Consider the following 12099-nt stretch of genomic DNA (forward strand, 5'->3'; position numbering starts at 1 on the left):
TGGTACACCCAGTTTGGGATACTATTTTCCAAAGATCTACTAAATCTAAGCATATATCTATCCAATGCTCCAATAATACTACCTCAACGCATATACCCAAGTGCAAAAGAAATGCATGTACAAAAGACATGTACAGAAGACAGGTACAAAAATATTTGGGAAATAACCCAAATGTTAATTGATTGTATAATGGACTGAATAATTATACTACACAGCAATAAAAACAGATCAACTACTTCCCTGTTCAAAAGTGTAGATAAAATGTTGAGCCAAAGGAGTAAGTCACAAAAAAATATATATATTGTGTGGTTCCATTCATATGAAGTTCAAAAACAAACACAACTCATCAATAGTGATAGAGATCAGAATGGTGTTTATTTTTGGTGGAGAAGGATATTAACAAAAAGGGACAAAAGAAAACTTTCTGAACCCAGTAAATTTTTTATACCTGAATCTGGATGGTAGTTACACAGATATGCACGTGTTAAAACTTATCAAGATGTACACTTAAGATTTCACAACCTACTATATATGTGTTCCACTGTACTCAAATTTATTTTTTTATAATAGTGGAAGATATAGTTTTCATTAAAATGAAAGAAAAACAAAAAAAGAGAGGATAATATGAGATGTCAGAGTCAAGGAACCCAATATGGAAGAGAGGTAAAGATAATCTCTGAGAATAGGTGAAGGAAGATCCCGCAGGACAGTTGTACCCTACCTATAAAGAGTCAACAAAGCAGATTCAAGCAGTATGACTTAACAGGTGAAGAAGTTGAGGGCTATCTCCGAGATCCCTTCTGCCACTGCCCTATTTTCTTTTCTTGAACTTAAGTAGCAATGTCAGGTGGAGCCCTGCCTTGACATGGGTTTATGAAGGTTCTGGTTTCCCTTCTAGTCCCTGTTGTCTTATAGGTTGAATGTCCTCATTTTACCCCCAAAGCCAGTATCCTGCTTTGACATTCTTCTGAGAACCCAGAGGCTCTTTTGAGCTTAGAATAAGATGATTCCTTTTACCCAAACCCCTAGTTCATATCCCTGAAAAGTGTTCAGTAACTGGGTCATAAGTAGGTTCTTGCAGGATGAGAACAACAAAAAAACATCTTTTACCTTTTTGAAGCCTCAATATATAGTACATTTAATAAAACACAATCCTTACTTATGTAGCCTTAAGAGTAGCCAATAAAAACTTGAAAAAATAAACATTAAATGCAGCATCATCTTTAGTAACACTTCAATTCATAAGTGAAATCGACATGAAACATAAAATAAATTATAAAGGCTTCTTTATTTTTAGTCATCTTATCATTTCCTGTGAAAAAGAACAATATTTTGAGAACATTGGTGATTTTTTTCCTAAATATTTACAAGGTTGTACAATCTTGAACTGTCTAAATGACAAATCCAACCAAATAACACCATTCAAACTTTAAAAGGAAATGAGGTAGTTATCTACAATAGAAAAATATCAACAAAATACACTTAAGTGTTAGAAATCAAAAGCATCAGAACTGTAAGCATAATTTCACTTATGTGTGTGCATGATGTAATCATATGCATAATTTAAAAAATATCTGGAGGTGCCTGGTTGGGTTAGCCAGTTGAGAGTTGACTCTTGATTTTGGTTCAGGTCATGATCTCACAGATCATGGGATCAAGCCCTGCATTGGGCTCTGTGCTGACAGTGCAGAGCCTGCTTGGGATTCTCTCTCCTCCTCTCTCTGCCCCTCCCCAGCTCACATGCACGCTCTCTCTCTCTCTCAAAATAAATAAACAAACTTGAAAAATATCTGGGAGTCTACCCACCAGGATGCCAATGTTGAGTAGCCACTCCTTGGTAAAGGAGTTGGGGAAGAAAATGGGGATATTTTCTTTCTTCACTGTATTTTTAATACTAAACATAACCAAGTAAAACATTTAAAAAAATTAATGACACTAAGCATATGCATTAGTGAGTTGGATGATGCCAAATGTACAGGTATTTGGAAACATTTGGTTTACCCATTTGGGGTTTTTTTCCCCACATTCCTCCAGAGAGTTAAGATCATGTAGAACTTCCTCAATTTGTATTTAAGAAATGTTAAAATTTATAGCATCGCCTTTCAACATGGAGTTATAGATATCATAGTACTTTTATTTATTTCTTCCTAAAATAGGGGCACCTGAGTGGCTCAGTTATTTGAGTATCTGACTTTGGCACAATTCATGATCTCTCAGTTTGTGAGTTCAAGCTCCACATCGGGGTCTCTGGTGTTAGCATAGAGCCTGCTTTGGATCCTTTGTCCCCCTTTGTCTTTGCTCCCACCCTGCTGGTTCTCTCTCTCTCTCTCTCTTTCTCTCTCTCTCAAACTAAATAAATAAACTTTATTTCTCTCTAAAATAGCAATGAGTATTTCTGAGGTGGAAATTAAATAAAATAAATAGTAAAGTAATATAATGGGAAAAGTATAGGCATGGAAAGGAACCACAGATTGGAATCTTAGCTTTTCTGGTCTGAGATAAAATATATTCATTTATAAAACAGAGAAAATAAAACCTGGTTTGGAATGTCATTGTAACGATTAAATGAAGTAACATGTTAAAATATCTTCCTTGGCATCCAGCACAAAATATGTACTTGATGTATGTCATTTCCCTTAGTCTCCTGATAATCAGTATCTTATTCTAAATAACTTGTAGAACAAAATCATTTTCTTCTATTTATATGATTCAAATATCTGAAGATAAATATGTTACGGTGGTGGAGGAATATGAAGAAAAGATGAAAATTTTAAAAAATCCTTCTGAGAATTAACAAAAAAGAAAAAAGCTCAACTGGTCTCTTGCATGTATGACCCCCAAGTAGAGGCAGATCAGGAAAGTGATGCATGGTTCGCTCTTGCATTGATGCCTCCACCAATGTTAGGGGAAAATGTATGATTTTTACCTGAGAAAAATTTAGCCAAAGATTATATTTCAACATATGAATTTAGATGGCTGTGTTAACTCTCCAATTTTATTTTGTTATTTTAAACAATTTTTTATTGTTTTTATTTTCTTTCAATTTTATTTTTGTTATTGTTTAATTGCTTATCTTGGTAGGAGGTTGGTGATTTAACACCCATCCAAGTATCTAAATCAACAGCCACCACTATGTAATTAAACCTTCCTTTTTCAGGTCTTCACACTTTGGCCTAGACTAGATGAAGCTTGTAGCATTATGTACAAAGCAGATATAATTATAGCGTTGTTTCACCGGCTGGCACTTGCTGCAAAAGTTTGGTTTTGTCTCTTTGCATGTAGAAAAGGACACATGGTTGTGGGCAACATCTTCACTTCCAGCAACAGCTATTCAGGCTACCTTACCTGAAGTGGTGAGGAATGGTACCCTTGAACTTTCCTCTTTGTTGGGGAAGGAGGACCCTTACCTTTCTCCTTCACTGGAATGTTCCAAGAGCAGAAGGTGCTCCACTTTCATTGAGCTCCTCTCTGCCTAAAGACTTCTTTCCTGAAGAGGAAATCATGTGCTTTACTCTCTGTGTACCCAGAACATTGACTTTTCATCAGCTGGATTAACTTTTCTTTCAGGTCTCTCGCCAGGCAGGATCTCCACATGAAGTAATATTTTCAAAAGCAAAGTCCTGAATATAAAATCTTGAAGCTTCTCTGAGTTGCTTTCATGTGTCACAACAGAGACTTTGCTCCCTCAGGACCCAAAGAGAAAACTCCATTATCTTTTCCTAAACCCTGGTTAAAACAATTGTCTTCAGTGTTCCTCAGTGTTTTCTAAATGAGGTCACTTGAATAAATCCCAGCTCTGGTACAGTCCAAAGAAAAATGTCCATTTTCAGGTGTATTTGCCTGATGTCATCAGAACCCCAAAAACTATGTAAATAAAGATGTTTCTCTTTTTGCCTTTGAGGTCAGAAATAGTGAAACAAAATCTGCTGTGCAAGTGTTATCGTCTATACATGCTCTCTTCAATCAGTGGGATCTTTGGACTTGTTTTTTAATGTTTATTTATTTTTAGAGAGAATGAGTGTGCGCGAGTGGGGAGGGGCAGAGAGAAAGAGGGACAGAGGACCCAAAGTGGGCTCTGTGCCAGTAGCAGAGAGCCTGATGTGGGGCTTGAACTTACAAGCCGTGAGATCAGATCATGACTTGAACCATAACAGGATCCTTAACCAACTGAGTCATCCAGGTGCCCAAGGATCTTTGTACTTTCAAATGTCTCCCCTTGTGCAATGCTTTCACCTCTAATCTCTCAAGTCTTTTAAATAGGTGGGGGATGTATTACTTCCTATTGCTGCTATAACAAATTACCACAAATTTTGTGGGTTAAATCAACCTAAATGTGTCATCCTACACTTTCAGAGGTCAGAAGTTCATAATGGTCCCAGTGAGCTAAAATCAAGATGTTGTCAGGGCTGCTTTCTCCTAAATGGTCTAGAGGAGAATCTCTTTCCTTTCCTTCCTTTGGCCACTCAAATTCCCTGCCTCATGGCCTCCTCTTCTATATTCAAAGCTAGCAAGGTTGAATCTCTCTGGTCATTTTTCCCAAACCATATCTCCCTCAGACCCTGAAACCTTGTGCCTCCAACCTGTTAATCCAGGGTAATGTCAGCATCTGCTCATTAGCTTCCTTAATTCCATCTGCAATCATAATTCATCTTTGTCACATAATGTAACATATTTCCAATTCCTAGGGAACCGGGACATCAGCATCTCTGGGGACCCAATACTCTGTCTACCAGAGGACAAAGTCTTAAATTAACAATGGAAGGTTAATATTCACAAAATATATAAAATCTGAGTTGGGAAATTAGTCTATGGTCAAGAATAACAACCAAACTTCCTGCCAAAGAAAGGAGTAGCATTTGAGGTGAGATTACCACACAGAAATTGTCTGGCGGTGGACGTGGGAATGGGTATACTAAGACAGACAACAGGAGAGGCCTGGGAAGCAGACCATCAACCATAACGGAAAGGGCCAGGATGTCAAACTCTAAGCCACTACCCTGATTTTCCTCCTCCCCCAGACCTAAAAGTCTTCCTGTGGCCACAGCTCTCTCACTGGCCTTGACTCTAGATCACACTGACTGACTGGCTTATGCTGGGCTGGAGGAATTGCACACAAATACTAAACAAGCCCCGGAGAGAGGCATTCCCCCCCAGCATTAGTGGCTGCATGACTCCTGTACACCCATTAATTACCAAGGGTTTAACCTGGACCTAAGTACTCAGGCTACCAGATTAGAGTATTTGCTCATTTACCAATAGTACAGATTGCTGAATCCAAATATCTGAAAGAATTCAGATGGATCCAAAGACCAAAAATATGAACATGTCACTGAAAATGCATGGCAGACTGTTGATAGGCTTGATATTTATTCCTTTTTTTTTCTTAAGTACAGCATATTCCTTTTCTGCTCTAAAAATGTGTCACAAACTTGTGGCTTAAAACAACAAAGTTTGGGCAGGGCTGGTTCCTTTTGGAAGCTCCATGGGAGATTCCATGGCCTTCTAAGGTCTAGCATCTGAGGTCTACCTGCATTCTGTGGGTGTTCACCCCTTCCTCCATCTTCCAACAGTTCACTTATAACAGCCATCTCCTTTGAACTAGCATCACTCTTTATGAGGACCCTGTGATTATGCTGAGCCCACCTAGAATCTCCTCTGGAGATTCTTAATCACACCAACAAAAATCTCTTCTGTCAGGTAAAGTAGCAAATTTGTGTTGCAGGATTTTTTACCTCAATACCCAGGTTTCGTTGTCTCACTGCTTCAAAAGAATGAAGAGGTGGACACAAAATGAGCAGCAGGCAAAGTTTCTTAGGGTATAATATTAGAAAGTAAGAATAGTAGATAAGCTCTCTTTACAGAGAGGGGACATTTGAAAGGAAATGCCCACGAACTATAGGCAAGGGTCCTTGTTTTATAAGTTTTTTGGTTAGCACCCTCATCCCTTCCCTCTTGTTCCTTTTCAGACTCTACCCTTACTGGCTGGATAACTAGGTTCTGCATTGTCCATTCCTGATTGGCTCGACTCCATTGTGTGAGGAGTCAGATTGGTCATACTGTCCCTCATATAACAAGTTTTATGGTTTCCTTTTTTAGCTATGCATTTTGACTGTCAAATTCCTGAAGGAAACCTGAGGGGGAGTAGCTGGTGTTTACTACATTCTTAAGAGGGACCTTATGCCCAAAGGGGTTTGCTGTAGTCAGATACTCCCAGCATTGTTCCACAATATGTGTTTTTCTCCACCCAGAGACCTCAGGTACTAACCTTTCCCTCTCTGCCTACTGAATCCTATCTTCTCCTATCATATTTGTAGGTTGAGAAAATTAAGACATGAATATCTTTGAGGTTAGGAGACATTACTCTATCTACCACAGTAAAAGAGTCTTGATTTTCAGCCTCATACATGTCTAGATGGGATAAAAATCACATATCACAGTCTCCTTTAATTAGGAGTCACCGTGACTAAACTAATGAGATATAAGCTAAAGTGTTGTGCGAAATTTGCAGGAAGTGTGCATAACAGAAAGTGGTATGCTCTGTTGCCTTCTTCCACCCTGTTGGTTGGGATGCAAATATAATGGTTGAAACATCAGTAGCCATCTGGGATCAAAGAGTTATCCTTTGACAATGGAATATATATGTGTGTGTGTGTATATATATATGTATATATGTATGTATATGTGTATATATATGTGTATATATATATATATATATATATACACATATATATACACACACACATATATAGTGGAACAACATATATAGTGGAACAACAAGATGGAAGGAATTTGGGTCTCTTTTGGAATATCAAAACAAGCCTGAACTGGCTTCTTAAATGTGAGATATCTTGAATGTGAGAGAGAAATATATATCTCTGATTATTTGGAGTTTTCTGTTATGTATAGCCATATTTAATGCTAAGTAATACAAATACATTTTTGCATTATACAGGTTAGTATTAATCTTTCATCTTTTAGAAAATTTATACACTGGCTCTATGTATATAAAATATTTTTTGTAAGAGAGGGATTTTGTTATAATGACAGCTAATGTGTTTATATGCAAGGAACCAAAAGGAAGTCTGTAGATAAAATTGGATTTAGGAAGATTAAATATAAATTTATATCATTGTTTAATTTCCTTTTTACTACACTGAGTAAAGAAAAATCCTAACAAGTTTATAACTTCAAAGGATTGGTCTAAAGTCTAGCACCAACTATTGACCAAAACATAATGCCAGTTTAGAAAGACACACTTATGGATCTTTGCATAGGTCATCTGTGTCCTTGATAAGGACTGGCCTAATTATTTTTTTAAATTTGTGGGCTTAAAAACAAAGCTATGACTTAAAAATTTGAAAAGAACAAGTATACCAGGAATGAGATATTTTTATCTTCCCTTTACCTAGAAGGTTATTGAGTATATACAGTCTATAGCATTTTTCAGTCAATTTATGAGCTTAGAAAAAGAAAAATTCTACATTTGAACATGTCAACTTAGTAAACATGAATACCCAGATAGAATTTCTCAGACCAATTATTTCTATATTTAGTTTACATAAACACCACTACACTGAAATGTGCATTGTCTCCAAATTAAATACAAGCACATAATGGAATCCTTTCTCTACGTATTTATCCCATTTCTACTCATTCTAGTATTACTGAAGAGAGAACAGCTGGCTACCATCTTCTTAATGTTTGTTTTGTATAACTGCATGTAACAGACGTATTTCATACATGTGAATACATGCATTTATAGTAATAGTATTTGTGAAAGACCTACTTTTGCTTCTGTGTAAACAAATTCTTCAAATATTACATCTACATATGAATAAAATGTTAAAGGCAAATAGTACAGAATATAGTGTTTAGGAGAAAATGTAATAAAATATCATAATTAACCAAGAGAAGCAAATTTAGAGTCAAGATGACTAACAGCACAAGAAAAAAATCATCGCATGTCACAGACGGACTTGCCTAACTCCTAATACTTGACTTTTTTGCATCTACATAAATTATACCAGAGAAAGCAGAAATATAAAATGAATAATAATGGAGTATATACTAATAGCTTCCAACTTGGAAAGAAATGATCCTCTGGAAGCTTATCTAGAAGTGGATTGACTGCAATCAATTGATTGTTTTCCTTCCAACATTGTAGCATAAAAATTTTTAAGTTTTCAACAAAGTTGAAAGAATTTTACAATGCATAAGCATATCGTCCCTCACCTAGGTTATCTTCTTCATGTTTACTATATTCCCTACATCAGATAACTCAAAATAATTAAATAATTACATTTTCATTCTGATGGTAGGCTGCTGTTCTAGGTCACATAAATTGAATTAAGCTTACAGCGTGGCAGTAATTTACATTAAGCTGTTTAACCTTCTCCAAGAGAGAGTTTCAGTGGTGCCTGTGCATTTGTGTAATAGAAAACTGGGAAGTGTAAGAAAGTAAAAGAGATCGGGCACCTGGGTGGCTCAGTTGGTTGAGCATCCAACCTAGGTTCAGGTCATGATCTCACAGTTGTGTGTTCAAGCCCCTCCTCAGGCTTCAGATTCTTTGTGTCTCTCACTCCGCCCCTCCCCCAATCACACTCTGTCTCTGTCTCTCAAAAATGAGTAAATGTTAAAAAAAAAATTTAAAAAAGAAAGCAAAAGAGATGGACTAGCCACAATCATATGCCCAAACGTAACCACTGTAAATACTTAAAATGACATTTTTATTTTGTTTTACATAAAACTCCTTTTTTTTATATAATAGTGATTATACTTGGTAATTTTCATGAGATTTACCTAACTTTCCCTGTCATATTTTCTTAAGAATTTTTTTATGTTTTATTTATCTTTGAGAGACAGAGCACAAGTGGGGGAGGGGCAGAGAGGGAGACACAGAATCGGAAACAGGCTCCAGGTTCTGAGCTATCAGCACAGATCCCAACACGGGGCTTGAACTCAAAGACCGCAAGATCATGACCTAAGCCAAAGTAGGATGCTTAACCGATTGAGCCACCCAGATGCCCCATGGTGTCATATTTTAAATGACAGCATATTGAAAGCATATTGAACACCAATAGCCTATTGAACGCTTGTCCCAAAATGTACTTAACCATTACTTAACCTTTCCCTTTTAATGTACCATTTGAGTGGCTCTCATTTTGTGCTATCATAAAAATGCCGAAGTGAATTATTTTGTGCTTCAGTTTTTCTCCTTCATCTGTTTTTCCTTTGATTCAGAAGTGAAATTACTGTTTTGGTAGGAGAAAATAATATTTTTATTTACCCAGTTCATATTATGCATTAATAAATACTCCACCTTTTACACCCAGTTTTGGTATCAAAGGATGAAAAAAACAATAACATGTTCCTTTCTGATATTTAAGATATGTCTCTTTCTCATTTCAACAAAAATAATCTATTGCATACTTCTTTACAGGGGGAGGTCTAAAAATCCAAAAATATGTGTTTTGAGATGTACAGTGAAAAAGAAAAGCTGGGGCGAGTATCTGTTGCTACAGATGGAGATTGAAAGATAGGAATATGACCACTCTCCACATTAGAGAGCCATCCATATATCACAAGAGATAAATTAAGCTAACCTGTACTCAACACTAATGCTGTACATCTCAATTTGACTTGGTGCTCATAAACTATTAATATTCCATATTAAAATTATGGAAAATAAAAACATAGAAAAATTGAAAGTAATTTATGGTAGCTTTTAAGTTGATGCTTCAGTGTGAGAGTTGTGTTAAGAGTAAAAAAGAGGAGTGAATTAAAGAGCATAGGAAATAAATCATTAGCTGAGAAATACAGTCGTCCTCCTTTATCTATGGGGGATATTTCCCATGATCCCCAGCAGATCATTGAAGCCATAGATGGTACTGAACCAGATATATACCTTTATATCTATGATAAAGTTTAATTTGTAATGAGGTGCAGGATGAGATGAACAACAATGATAAAATAGAACAATTATGACAATATACTATAATGAACATTAGGCGAATTTGGTCTCTCAAAATATTATGTGATACTATATTCACCCTCTTGTAATGATACGTAATGATATAATTAATACCTACATGATGGGATGGAGTGAGGTGAATGACGTGGATATGGTGACACAGTATACACTATTCTTGACCTTCTGACCATGCGTCAGAAGGAGGCTCATCTACTTCTGGACTTGCTTGATTGGGTTAACTGAACAGAAACCCAAGAAAACAAAAGCTCAGGGAAGGCAGACTAGCGTAAAAGTGACAGGAAGTATTTGGCAGATTCAACACCAGAAGGAGCAATACATTAACAACTGAAGGCACTGAAACATCAAAACCTGTCTGTTACACATTGAATATCATTACACCATATGATCTTTGCCCTGGAATCTACAATTTTATGCCAGTGATTAAAAATCCTATTGTTTTCACAGGAGTTTCTTCAAACTCTTATTAATAAAAAGCATTCTGGTTCCTAAACACATTGATCTAATTCTGAGGTTCTAAAGCAACTTTTGAAAATCCTTTCAGTTACAACCATCAGAGAAATGGAAAGCATATTTTATATCTGGCTCAAAGGAAAAGGTCTCCCATTCAGTGTCACAAATGCAAGCTCAGTATAGAATACTGCATCATGAAATGTTACATTAAGGCCTGCTTATGTCTATCCCCAGCCCCAAGACACATGATTAGAACTCAACCATCACTACATTAAAAAAAAACATTATATGAATATATCACATTGACGGGCTGTTCATTCCCTTCTCTGTGTGTGACATTTCCCCATTCTTAATGGAAATTCTCATTGATTAACTTAATCTTGTTACGCTTTTGCTAAGTAAATTAATATGCTTAGGATGTTAAATTGGAGAATCCCTGTTCATCTGCTTTAACTTCATATTTTCACCAGGTTGACAGATTAATTTCTAAGAAAAAACCATTAGCAATAGTCTCCTCCCTGCTATTAAACATGACATATAAAACGAAAATAATTTGAAACAGCTGGAGCAAGTCTTTCCAGGATAATGCGTAAGGACTATGCCAAGTGAAACATGAATCCATATCATTATGTCGGGATAAGGTCTTCTATACAGTATGAAGTTCGATGTAACTTTTAGAGAATTGTCACATATCACTAGAATGGAATGTACAACAATGGAAAGCAGTTGCAGGTCTCCACTGATCTTAGTCAACTGTGAAATAAAAAAAAGAGGGAGAGACTAGAAACTTAGGGGAAGTGACTAAAAGGATAATAAAGAAATATTTGATATACTTTAGTATAATTGCCTTTTGCTACAAATCATTGCCATTTGTCTAAAATCAATCAGATTTTAATTTTTATGTTTAGAAATCACTAAAAGCACACTACCTTAAGTTAAATATTTAGTAGAAATTCATTTCCTAATATATATTATTACCAACCAACTGGACTTTTTATTCTTTTTAATGTTTATTTATTTGTTTAGAGAGAGAGAGAGAGAGAGCACACGCAAACCTGTGAGGGGCAGAGAGAGAGGGAGAGAGAGAATCCCCAGCAGGCTCCACATTCAGTGTGGAGCCCGATGTGGGGCTCCATCTCATGACTGTGAGAGCATGACCTGAGCTGAAATCAAGAGTTGGACACTTAACTGTCTAAGCCACCCAGGCGTTGCCCACTGGACTCTAAGAGGAAATACTGAACTTTTAAATCTTAGAGTTGCTGAAAATAATAGTAAAGTATTTACAGACAAATTGACATGCTACTTAGGATTTGCTTATTTTAAATAATCGATGAAAATTTCCATAAAGAATGGGGAAATATAGTACCCAGAGAAGAGGATGAACAGCCCGTCAATGTGATATATTTCTAAAGAGAGGATTGAGTACAGAAGGTCCAACTAGCTATGTGTTGATAGTTGAGGAAGCTGGGGGATGAGTACCTGAGGGTTTTCAGATTCCTCAATCTTACATATTTGCCATCCACAAAATGGGTGTTCTTTTAAGGAAAGACCTCTTTAGCATTTATTTAAACTACCTCTAGTGACAGCATATGTAAACATATGTTTGAGAGAGAAACAAAGAAAAGAATATCCAAAATGCTGAGATTACTTTGTTTCTC

The 12099-nt window shown here is 36.3% G+C and overlaps 1 long non-coding RNA gene across 2 annotated transcripts in view; it reads right to left on the minus strand.

The window, feature by feature from the left end:
- Nucleotides 1-12099, minus strand: part of LOC128315365 (uncharacterized) — a 309189-nt gene that overhangs the window by 253361 nt on the left and 43729 nt on the right. For both annotated transcript variants that reach the window (XR_008298137.1, XR_008298136.1), the window contains exon 4: nt 3408-3487. This is a non-coding gene — a long non-coding RNA (uncharacterized LOC128315365). The remainder of the gene's footprint in view (nt 1-3407; nt 3488-12099) is intronic.

Source organism: Acinonyx jubatus, chromosome C2, assembly GCF_027475565.1.
Source record: "Acinonyx jubatus isolate Ajub_Pintada_27869175 chromosome C2, VMU_Ajub_asm_v1.0, whole genome shotgun sequence".
Lineage (NCBI taxonomy): Eukaryota > Metazoa > Chordata > Mammalia > Carnivora > Felidae > Acinonyx > Acinonyx jubatus.